The sequence below is a fragment of the Drosophila santomea genome, chromosome X (assembly GCF_016746245.2).
Source record: "Drosophila santomea strain STO CAGO 1482 chromosome X, Prin_Dsan_1.1, whole genome shotgun sequence".
NCBI classification, from domain to species: domain Eukaryota; kingdom Metazoa; phylum Arthropoda; class Insecta; order Diptera; family Drosophilidae; genus Drosophila; species Drosophila santomea.
In genome coordinates, this window is record NC_053021.2 from 14,981,159 (window position 1) to 14,992,078 (window position 10,920).

Here is a 10,920-nt window from a genome sequence, read left to right on the forward strand (position 1 = left end):
ATTCGGAAATCATTTGTACGCACTGTAGTTCCCCAATTCGCTGGTTTTATTATCCGCATTACAAAAGTGAAAAGTCGCCCAGATATCGGTTAATACTCCGATATTGCAGTGATCCATTTGAATTCATCCGTCAGCAACTGACTATCAAGCAAAAAGCGTGCTTTTGCGAATGTGTGTCTCCGTTTCTAGACTGTCTGTAAACCGTTTCATCAAGCAGCATTTGAATTTGTTGCATACACCTGTGGCTAGTGAGCTAGAAACGCGACTAGAATATATGTATAAAAACTTACTTGCAACACTTAACTTTAAGAGCTCAATCTTTGGCAATATGAGCGTGAAAAGCACGAACGAAAATGTGAAAATCTGCTGTGGACCGATATTAACTATATTGCTATAGAACGTCTATTTTGATGGGTCTGATTGTCTCAGCTTGACTGTTAGCTAAGATTTTTTTGCAGCTTGTTTCTTCCGTTGGTGGGAAACAAGTTTTGCTTTTTTTACGGATCTTGTGCCGCTGCTTTTGCTTCTGTTTCTGTTTCTGTTTTTGCTTCTGCTATATGCTTTCTTTACTCCTCTCGTTTCCATTCTCTTGCCAAACGGCCTGGCAATTTCAAACGTAACTGTCAACAATGGGCGGACTGTTCTTGGACTTTTTTAATCATTCCCCCCTTGTTATACACTACAAAAAAAAATAAACATTCTCAAAGTTAAGTTTTCTTATCTTTAACCAGATCGCTACCCTTGAAGTGAAGAGAAGATCGCATCAAAATAAAACTATGTTTCTCGAAACACGAATCGAAATAAATCTTCAATCTAAGATTGTATTTTTCGGCGAGTGTACTATCTCTCTACATTGTTGGGAGGCAGGTGCTTGTGCTTTTGAAGCAATCGCCAAACGGTTTCCGATGATCATGGCCATTATCGTCATTACGATAGCTACGATCATCATCATCGTTTCTGTGGTGTTTGTGTGTTTTTATGCTAAACGGTGCTCCCGGCTCAATTATTTATAATTTTTTTCGCTCGCAGCGGGATTATGTTTATATTTCTTCTATGCATATTCACCCATTTCGTGGGTTTACCGCTTAACCCGTTTAACTTTTGCCCGTTGCTGTTGGTTTTTGTAGGTGGTCTTGTGTTGTTTTTTATTATGGATTTTGTTTTCTTCGCGCCCTCAGCATGTTTGTCCCTCGATTTTTGCTTTATTTTTCACTCATTTTGCTGTTTCATATGCAAAACCATACGGCAACCAATAAGTGTACTTTACGTTTCGGGGTGTGATGATTCACTCCAAAAACATGGAATCGACTTTGAGCTGGACGTAAGCCGAACTTGTGACTCACACATTCGTTTGTCGATGCAAATATGTCCATCAAAAGTTCCGGAGAGTGACTAGACGATATTATAGGGTTTGGGATAAACAAACATTCATTTAAATCACATTACCACGTATTTTTTGTATTTATATGAAGTTTGTGTTTTGGCAAAGCTTTTCTCGCTTTAAGAGATCACCGAATAATCAACCTATATCAGCCCAGATTCGTCTCGTTTTCCCACTCTCAAAGTCAACCCACTGTCATCTGGAATCCGGATGAGTCACGATCTAGTTATAGCCGCGTCACTCCTACTTAACGTTAAAGCTATCGCCCAAGATCGGCGGCTATAGCGTTTCGGATCGGTCAGGTGCCACAGCTTTTGTGAGTCAGCCAACTTATGCCGACTTATCGCCAAGTACGTAGTATGTACACATATATAGTATACTTATTTTCAGCGCACTGTTATCACTCTTATTAGTTAATCGCTGTTGAAATAAATACACATATTCGACCACTTATATATTTCATTATTATTTATTGGCTGTGGGTAAATGGTAATGGGCCTACGTGTCCATCAGTAAAATAGTGCCTATGTGCCTGATAACAGGGCGTTGGGCGCCAACAAAATGATTTTCGAATCAACCCGCATGCGAGTGAAAACAAAAAATATAAAAAAAAAAAGAAGGGAGCGGCTAAGGGATAAGGGCCACAAGATAATGGTATGAGCAATAAGTAACAGGGTTTATTCCACTGATAATGCAAAATATTTTGGGACTAGTGAAATCATGCGGGAGTTGAAGGCATCTTACTATGGTTACTAAACCTCCGGGTTCACAATTCGAGAAACAATCAAATTTGATAAGCAAGAGCGCCGTTTAAGATTCAGCAAACAAAAATGTATTTATCAAAACAAACTTAACTAATTTCTACAACAAGTAGTAGTAATGTTCTAAGAAATCGGCGTTTCGATGACTAACTTTACCAGATAGGAAGTCCAAGCGGCTGGCTTATTTTTATCATTCACAAGAATTCGGTCAATATTGTATTACATAGCGGGCATTACTCAGTTTTTCAATATTTATGGTTGGTTTATTAGGAAAGTTATTTATACGCGTTAGCACAGCGTTCGTTACTAGTTTCGATGAGTGCAATTCTCCTGCAACAGCAGTTCCGCAACAAATTGTGCAATAAACTGCATCCCCTCACGTTTCACGTTTCACATAAATTTAAATATTTCCCCAACGCAAGCGTTAATTTATCAGACAAACCCGTTTTGCAATATTTCTGCCAAGTTCATTAACAGTTTGCATTAGGATTTGCAACTAAAATAAATCACATTAAACTTAAGAATTGAGCTGAAAACAATCAGATTTTCGGATTTTCGGCTTGTAATTGAAATTTCAAAAGCGGAGTTGGTTGGAGAAATCTAGTACTAGTACTTGTACTAGTACTATTACTAGTAACAAACTAGTGCTTCAAACGAGCTCCTTGCATGTCGCACCCACTGGAAAGTGGGCGGGGCTGGGCCTAACTATCTGCTTGGCACGATCTGGGGCCTAAGTACCCCGGGCATTATGCTGAGTGCCCGGATTTGGGGCCTCACGCAATGCTATCCGCTTTGCGCCCGGCTCAATCCGGATTCCGGCGGACTCCTGGGGGCGGGGGCGTTGTATATCTGTCCGGGATCTGGGCGTGGCCGCTCCTAGATGCACACACACGTGTGGCCGTACACACCCGCAGCAGAAAAAGCAAAGCTCACGTGTGCGCTTTTCAATTTGTGTAATTAGAGGTGGAAAGCAGCGCAAAAAAAAAGGCATCTTTATTTGAATACTTTATTGTCGGCAATGTTTTGCATACCCTTTCCAAAGCGCAATTTTCATTAAATGTGCATAACGTTTGGAATTATATGGAAATTTTGAATAATTTTGAGAAGAGTAAAGCCAAACCATCGTAACTATGCACTTACTGCATTATATGATATGAAACTTGGTATGTGTGTGTATTATAACCTTTCAGGACTTCGTATGAAGTTTGAGGGCTCAACACCAACGGAGAGTAGGGTATTTTCACTTCGGTCCCCTCTTCATTTTTCATTGTTTTTTTTGTTTGTTTGGTTTAATTGACGCTGCTCTCACGCACACACATGCAACACCCAGCTGATGGCAGTAGACCGCAACGGGCCAACCCTGCGAGAAAGCAGAAGACAACAGAAAAACTCAGAACCCCAGGAATGGGAATGGGAATGGGAATCAGAATGGGACTCGGAATGGGAAGTGGGTGTGCGTGGATGTGGATGTGGAAGTGGGCCCACAAACAATAATACATTGCACAGTCGCCATGTGTACACATATGTACATACATACATATATGTACTAATGTACACACATACATGTGTACACATGTGTGTTTGCTTGCCACATAAAACCAGCATACACGCATATATAGAAAATTTCATTAAAAACCACTTTTAGGTTTTAGTTTTTGCAAACCACATTCTTTGTTTTCGATTTCGCTAACTGCAGTAGAGACTGGCTTAAAAGCACACTGACCAAAAACCAGTTCCAAATGGCATACGCCTAGTAATTCCATAGACTTCACATAGCAGTGCCCACTGTAAATCCGATCTTTGCTTAGTTACTTCACCATGCAAATATGTTGCTCTCGCCTTATAAATGCAAAACTGAACCAGAGGTTGTTTTTTTTTTTTGTTTCATTTTTTTTTTATTTTTGGCCCTGTTTTGGACTGCGCCAAATGAATGTAACAAAATACGCTGGATTTATGCGCATAAAATTATGAATACCGCGCAAAAATGTATCACTAAAAAAAACAGAGCTATTTTTGTAGTCTTACAGAACACAGCCGAAAATGATGTTCCAAAGATTCACTTTTAGCTATCAAAATCAGTGGGAACATAATGCTTAGCATCGCTCTGCAGCATAGAATATATTTCATTCCAGTCTCAGGATCCTTAATGTCCCGTCTCCACTGCCTCCCCGATTGCCCCATCTCCACTGGCTCTTAGAGTGCCGACTGATTACAAGTTGCTGCCTCCGTAGACCTCGGCACCCACGTGAGATGGCGCGACGTGTGCTTTTCGCTACTTTTTTGCCCACATTTCTTTCATGGCCAGCTTGGAGCAGCTCCAATAGCAGCTTGGCGCTAATCAGATGCGACAACAGCAACAAGAAGCACGAAAACCAGCTGCTGCAGCTGCTGAATACGGCGAAAATACATGCATACATACATATGGCTGTGGATGTACATAAGTATGTACGTACAACAAAAAGAAACAAAAAGCAACAAGAAATAAAGTCTCGCCAAAGCTGACGCCGCAATAAACAAGTCAAGAAAGCAACTAAAGAGCCAACGGAGACAGGTGAAGAGATGCGAGGGGGGGCGGGGAGTCCGTCGTCTTCCAGACTGAGCTATGTGCGTACAGTTGCGCTCACAACGCTAGTGCTCTTCACTCAAGCGTTAATTTGTACACATTAAATAGCAAAACTATGCTGCTTGTAAGGCTATATTAAATTTTACTAGAACTGGGCAGCTAGCGCTAGTGGTAGCTATTTGTGTGGCCAGCGCTGTGCGCATGTCTTGCACCTTTCTGTCTGAGAGGCTGGCCTCCCTTGCAATAACACTCAATGGGTGTGAGTGCAGTGCAGTGTGTCTGTCTGTCTGTTTGGTGGCCCGACCAAATGACTCAATGAAACTTTTTTTTTCGCCTTTTTTTTGTTGTTTTCACCCTGCACACAGTCAACTATTTTATTGAGCAATTGCCATGAGACAGAGGACTATAAATAAACCATAATGTGCTACCGAGAACTCACAGTTGAGCCTGCTTACGTTGGTTAACTTGGCCCAAAGACACCTAACTATTTATAGCACACCTCACTTACAATGAGAACAATATCACTTAACAACTAAAAAGGGCAAACATAGTTGCAAAATGTGGTTTATTTAATGTTCATGTTCAAGAAGCTTGACTGTGGTGGTAAAGTTCAAGCAATTTAACCAGTTCACCGAAAGTTCACTTGCACCATATTTATTAGCAGTAATTCATTTTGAAGAGTGCTATAAATGAAAATGAATATTGTTATAGTACATTGTATTTTTGATTTAATAATAATAATAGTAATTAAATTAATAATAATACACTGAAACTGAGTGGAATGTGTGGCGAAAATGAAAATTCCCAATTGAAATTCGAAACAGTTCATATTTTTCGCTTTCCCGCAGCGTCTGCTGCATTTTCCGACTTTTGCAGACAGGTGGGCGTGGTTGCGCCCCCACGACAGGTGCAACAATGTCGGCAATGCAGTGCGATTCCCAATTAACGGACCAATTAGCGCCATGGAATTCGTCGATTTAGCGTTATTACATTAACATAAATTCGTGTTGGCATTTATACCACGGATCATACATACATACATACATATGTATGTATATACCTATATTTTCTTTTGGAGCGAAAGATGTTTTAATGCTCACAGTGGAGGTCAGAATACTAGCAACTTCATAAGCTGCATGTAGCAGCCTCGCTTAAATATTTAAAGATTTTTACTAAGAATTGAACGCTTTTTTAATAGTTTAATGTGAAGAATCAGCGTTTATTTTTAGTGCTATCATTTTGAGCGTTGCTGTTTTTCAAACCGCTGCTCAGATTTCGAGATTTCTTCAAACGTTTTTTCGCCTTTTTAGCCAAACTAACCGTCCGTGGCCTTGGGTTTCGGGCGCTTAACTCCCCCGACTGCGAACGCACGATCCAAACTTACGTACATCCAATACCCCTTTTAGCAACCCCTCCCCCTCCTTCACTTTTTGCAACATGTTTGTGCACGCAAACTAATTAAGACGGGCAATTAATGGCTGTATTTAATTTTTGCCATTTGCGTTGCGATGCCGAAATAGCCAAAAACGACCAAGTGAAAATGTATATATATGTATGTATGTATGTACATACATACATAGTTGCAACTTGAAGATGGCCAAAAGCGGTTAACTGCAATGCCAGTTGTTATAATGCGAAAAATACAAATACATACATACATATGTATGTATGTAGATATACAAATAAAGCGAAAAAGGGGTGGGGTGGCAACCCTGGCGGTGCGTGCATGAAAAATAATGGAAATGGAAGAAAAACCAAATGAAATGCGAATAATGTACGAAAATTTTCACATTCAATGACCTTGACAATGGCTTTGGCCCAAGTCGCTCAACTTGTTTATTTCATTTACTTCGCTTTACGTGTGTGAGCGTAGAAAACGTGACGAGTTATTTACGTACACATACGTACTTTTGGAGAAAGGTCGTTGATCATGGCTAAATGTTGTTGTTTTTTACGCTTAATAGCGGTTTCAAAGTCAACATCAACGCGCTGTTTTTGGCCATTTCAATATTTCTAGTTTCGATAACCCCTCCCCCCCGCCATCCCTCCGTCGGATTTCAACTCTTTTTTCGAACTGTTTCCCTTCAAAAACAGCTTTATTTTTTCTTGAATTCAGTGGCGCAAGGTTAATTGTGCCGAACACCAAAGCCATTGGCCCGGGGAAATTTCTGCGAGTTTTTTCGTCGCCTTGCCAAAAAAAAAAAAAAAATAACGATCGAGCAACGAACTTGAGAAAAGCAAATAGAGCCAAAAAAAAAATAGTTAGGATTGCGTTTCAAAAAACAAATAGAATAGATAGAAGCAATAGGAAAATTAATATTCATAATTTCCCATGAATGGAATCAACTCTGAATCAACAACTTTGCAGATGCATCTATTTCTCATTTCCAGTGTCACATCATTTTTCCAGATCTCGCTGCTTGGCTATGTGGCCCACAAACCAAGACGCGTTTTATGGCCATTAAAGCTGGCTGATGGACGACAAACACCACCAAATACATAATGAATATGTACATTCGAGAAAGAGGCGATGAAAGAAGCGTCTTCGGGCGAAAAAAGAGACTGAGAAGGAGAACGAGGACGAGAACGAGAAGGAGAAGGAGAACAAGAAGGAGAACGAGAACGAGTTGATCTAGTAGCTCTCCACAATCGAATGCCAACTGACCAACTGGCCATATTCGGAGCAATTTGAAGCCAATTTCCATCGCTTGGCGATCGCTCCATTCTTGGCTATATGTTTTTCACCGTTAGCCGGGGCCATTTCCAAAGACTCGTCTGCAAGATAAGATTGTGTCACTCGCTGTCTCTCTTCTTTCGCCGCAGGCAGGCAAGAAAGAGAAGTAGAAGAAGACTGAGGAATTTCGCGATGACGTCGGCGAGTATTTTGAACAATAAGCATAATTTGTATTCATTCGAATTCCAGTTAGGGGAATTTTCTACAAAAACATCTTATCTTTAGATAATTTTGACGGAAAATCTTGTGAGTGTGATAAAGAAGTGGAATTAAATCTTTAAAATATGATAAGGAACTGGAATTCAATTGCATACATATTTTGCATGGATTCCCCGAAAATAAATGTATTGTAATAAATGAAATCGATTGTAAAATAAATTCCTGGAATATATTATATTATTGCTATTAATCATTTATCAATGATATCATCATTTAAGGATGCGTTTTTGGTCAAACTCGAATATCGGCGTTTTTCGCCGAACCCAGTGCATGTGCAATTGTTGTTTTTCGCAATTTTGGGACTGTCCGCTTTGATTTCAGTTTCTTGGCTTAATCGAAAAGCAAAATAAAGCCAAAAAAGCGAGATGGCAATACCAAATGCGGCAAAACGGAAGGGGATGGAGAGGGGAAAGAGGGAAGGGTAGGGGGAGCGGAAGGATGGGCGGGGCGGGGCGTGGCGGGGGCTGTGGCTGGGCGCGACGTCACCGACGTTGGAGCCACTCCTTCGACCATGTGTGCGTGTGTGTGTGTGTGCGTTTGTTGTTTTCTTTTTATGCTGCGCTCTCTCTAGCGCCATCTCGCTCACGCCCTCGCATGCTAAACGCACCGCATGTTGCCGTTTCTTTTTATGCGTCATTTTGGCTCGAAATAGGCAATTATTTAAACAAAGATTAGTCAACAAAAAAGCGCAAATAAATAAGTCTACAATATGGTTACTTATTGCCATGTGTGTGCAGCCAACGATAACAACAAAAGCGGCTTTCCCTCTTTCACTTTTTTGTTTGCAAGCCTCGCGCGAGCGAGATGGCACAACCGGCAAACTGAAATCACGCTAAAAAAAAACAGGAATTTTCGGCGAAAAATATCAACGCGCCTGATACGAATGCATTTGCCGTAACAATTGCGATATTTAATATTGTTTATGCCGTAGCTCAAGTTGAAAACACAAACAAAACAAATAAAACAAAAAATTTGGAAGAGAACCAAGAATCGGGCGCTTATCATTAACGGCAACAACAACAAATGCTCACTGAGTCACAGCACAGCCTCTGGAAAAGTGCCGCAAGCCAGAGAGAGAGAAAAAGAGGGAGAGCAGCTTAGACCGCACATGTGTGTGTGTGTGTGTGTTGAGTGAGGCGTCTCTCTCGCCATCTCTGTTGCGCAAACGCATAGACTGCACTGAAAAAATCGACTACCTTTTATTTATGAATAAATATTTGCACTGTTACTATTACAAACTATTAAGAAACTACTTACCTTAAAAGCCGCTTACTCAAATATGCAAATTATGCTACGAAAATGATGAATTTGAACCAAAACGCTGATATTTAGGATCAGCATCCATGCGCAAATGTTTATTGCTGTGTACTTTTCTCTCGTCTGGCAGCTGTTTCGCCGTTATTGTTAAAACCGGCTTTAGCGGTGTGTTTCCAACGACTAGCGAATGCCCTTCTAGAATATGTGCAACAGCTTGAAGTAGAGTGTGTTGCACCAAATGCTTATGTTCTTTATAAAAATCATTTTTTGATGTTTGCTGGAAAAACCAATTTGAAGGGTATGGGTGCAGATAGAAATGCCTTATTGGAACTTAATGTCCTTAGAAAATAGCTTGCTCAATCAGTAAACGTAAACTAGTATGAATAATACTGTAATGTTATAATATCGCAGTACATTACTAATAAACTTACTACATTCATATGTCTGTACTTATGAATGTTTTGGCATACAATGAGTAGTTGGAGAAAAAATGTGTAAAAGCACCGTGACCATCACAGCATAAAGATAACGAGCCAAAGTATCGAATATGAGTAACCCCCAAACTGAATCACATGCCGCAACTGATAGGACTCATGGAAGTAGTACACTATACATGGCGATATACAAGGCACACACTCACGCACACACACACACACACGCGCACACCCAGTTGCACTTGGGCAGAGGAAATTCTCCGAAAATGAAAACCGAATCGGCGAACAATTCATACCCATATATGGTAAAAGTTTTGAACGCGACTTGAGAGCGGAGAGCGCTGCCTCTGATAAGGTTTTAGCGCTAAGCGGGCTTTATAAAACGGGCGGCGGGACCAGTTTTCATATCACTACCGTTTGAGTTCTTGTGCTGTGTGGATACTCCTCCTGACACAAAGCCGCTCCATCAGCCAGCAGTCGTCTAATCCAGAGACACCAAACCGAAAGACTTAATTTATATTTATTTAATTAATTTAAAAAAAACACACCAAATGTAAGTAGCTCCTCCAGTCAACCAACCCTCCTACCCATCACCAAGAAAAATAAGAACTATCATCGAGAAAAGCCGCGGAAAATGTGTGATTTTTTTTGTAAACAAAACATTTTTTTATGTGCCAGTGCTGAAAGTGATCTAAAAAATGCTAGCCACGAGCTAAAGAGTTATTGTATTGACCAAAACTCCAAAAAAAAAATACCCAAGTTTGGCCCCAAATTCTCGAATCAAAATCAAAACGTTTCGAATGCCAAAAGGTCCGAAGTCATCAAAATTAACAGAACCAGGGTTTCAAATACCATAACTCAAGAATCAGGATTACAACAGCAGATTTCAAGGAAATTACAAAAACCAAAAAAATCCATTCAAAAGTTAGGATCTAATAAGTGATAAAAACAAAGATCGCTTATGTGGGCGTGTCACGATTTCACCCAAAGATATGCCAAATTTTGAATTTGCAAATCAATTCGCCAACACTTTCTTTTTTTCCCACGCCCCAAGACGCCAGGCCATCCATATATGTATGAATATGCATATTATAATGTATAAAACTAGATCAGGTTCTTGAAAATAGTGACGTAGGCAGCCGTTTCGGCTTAAGCTGAAAATTTTGCCGGTTTTTTAAAGTTGTAGTTGCAAAATTGGAGAAAACCTTCGACCATTCGTACATATACAAAAATACAGGCGCATAAATGGTGAGAGAAAGAGAGTGTGTGTGTGTGAGAGAGCGAAAGCCAGACGACGATTTGCTTTTCGCCTCGAAACATGACCATATATGGTCACAAAAGTTGGTCGCCGCAACTCAACACACCAGCGCTCTCTTTCGCACCCATGGCGACCATGGCGCAGAGCGAGCGAGATGGCGAGAGGGAGCGACGCCTACGGCGACGCCGACGCAGGCAGCGATCGAAAAACGCAGTTAACTGGCATTCGACATTCACCAGCCACTTCCAGTCGGTTCATTCCAGTCATTCCTCTCAAACCGTGCGGTCGCTCAGCTCAGCTCGCCACTTGAGTT

At 40.7% G+C, this 10,920-nt stretch overlaps 1 protein-coding gene across 1 annotated transcript in view; it reads left to right on the forward strand.

Moving 5' to 3' along the window:
* Window positions 1-10,811: 10,811 nt before the first annotated feature.
* LOC120457379 (actin-5C) overlaps window positions 10,812-10,920 on the forward strand; it is a 2,136-nt gene continuing 2,027 nt past the window's right edge. The window contains exon 1 of the mRNA XM_039644918.2: window positions 10,812-10,920. This exon is cut by the window's right edge and continues 44 nt beyond it. The gene's annotated coding sequence lies outside the window, so the exon portion shown is untranslated.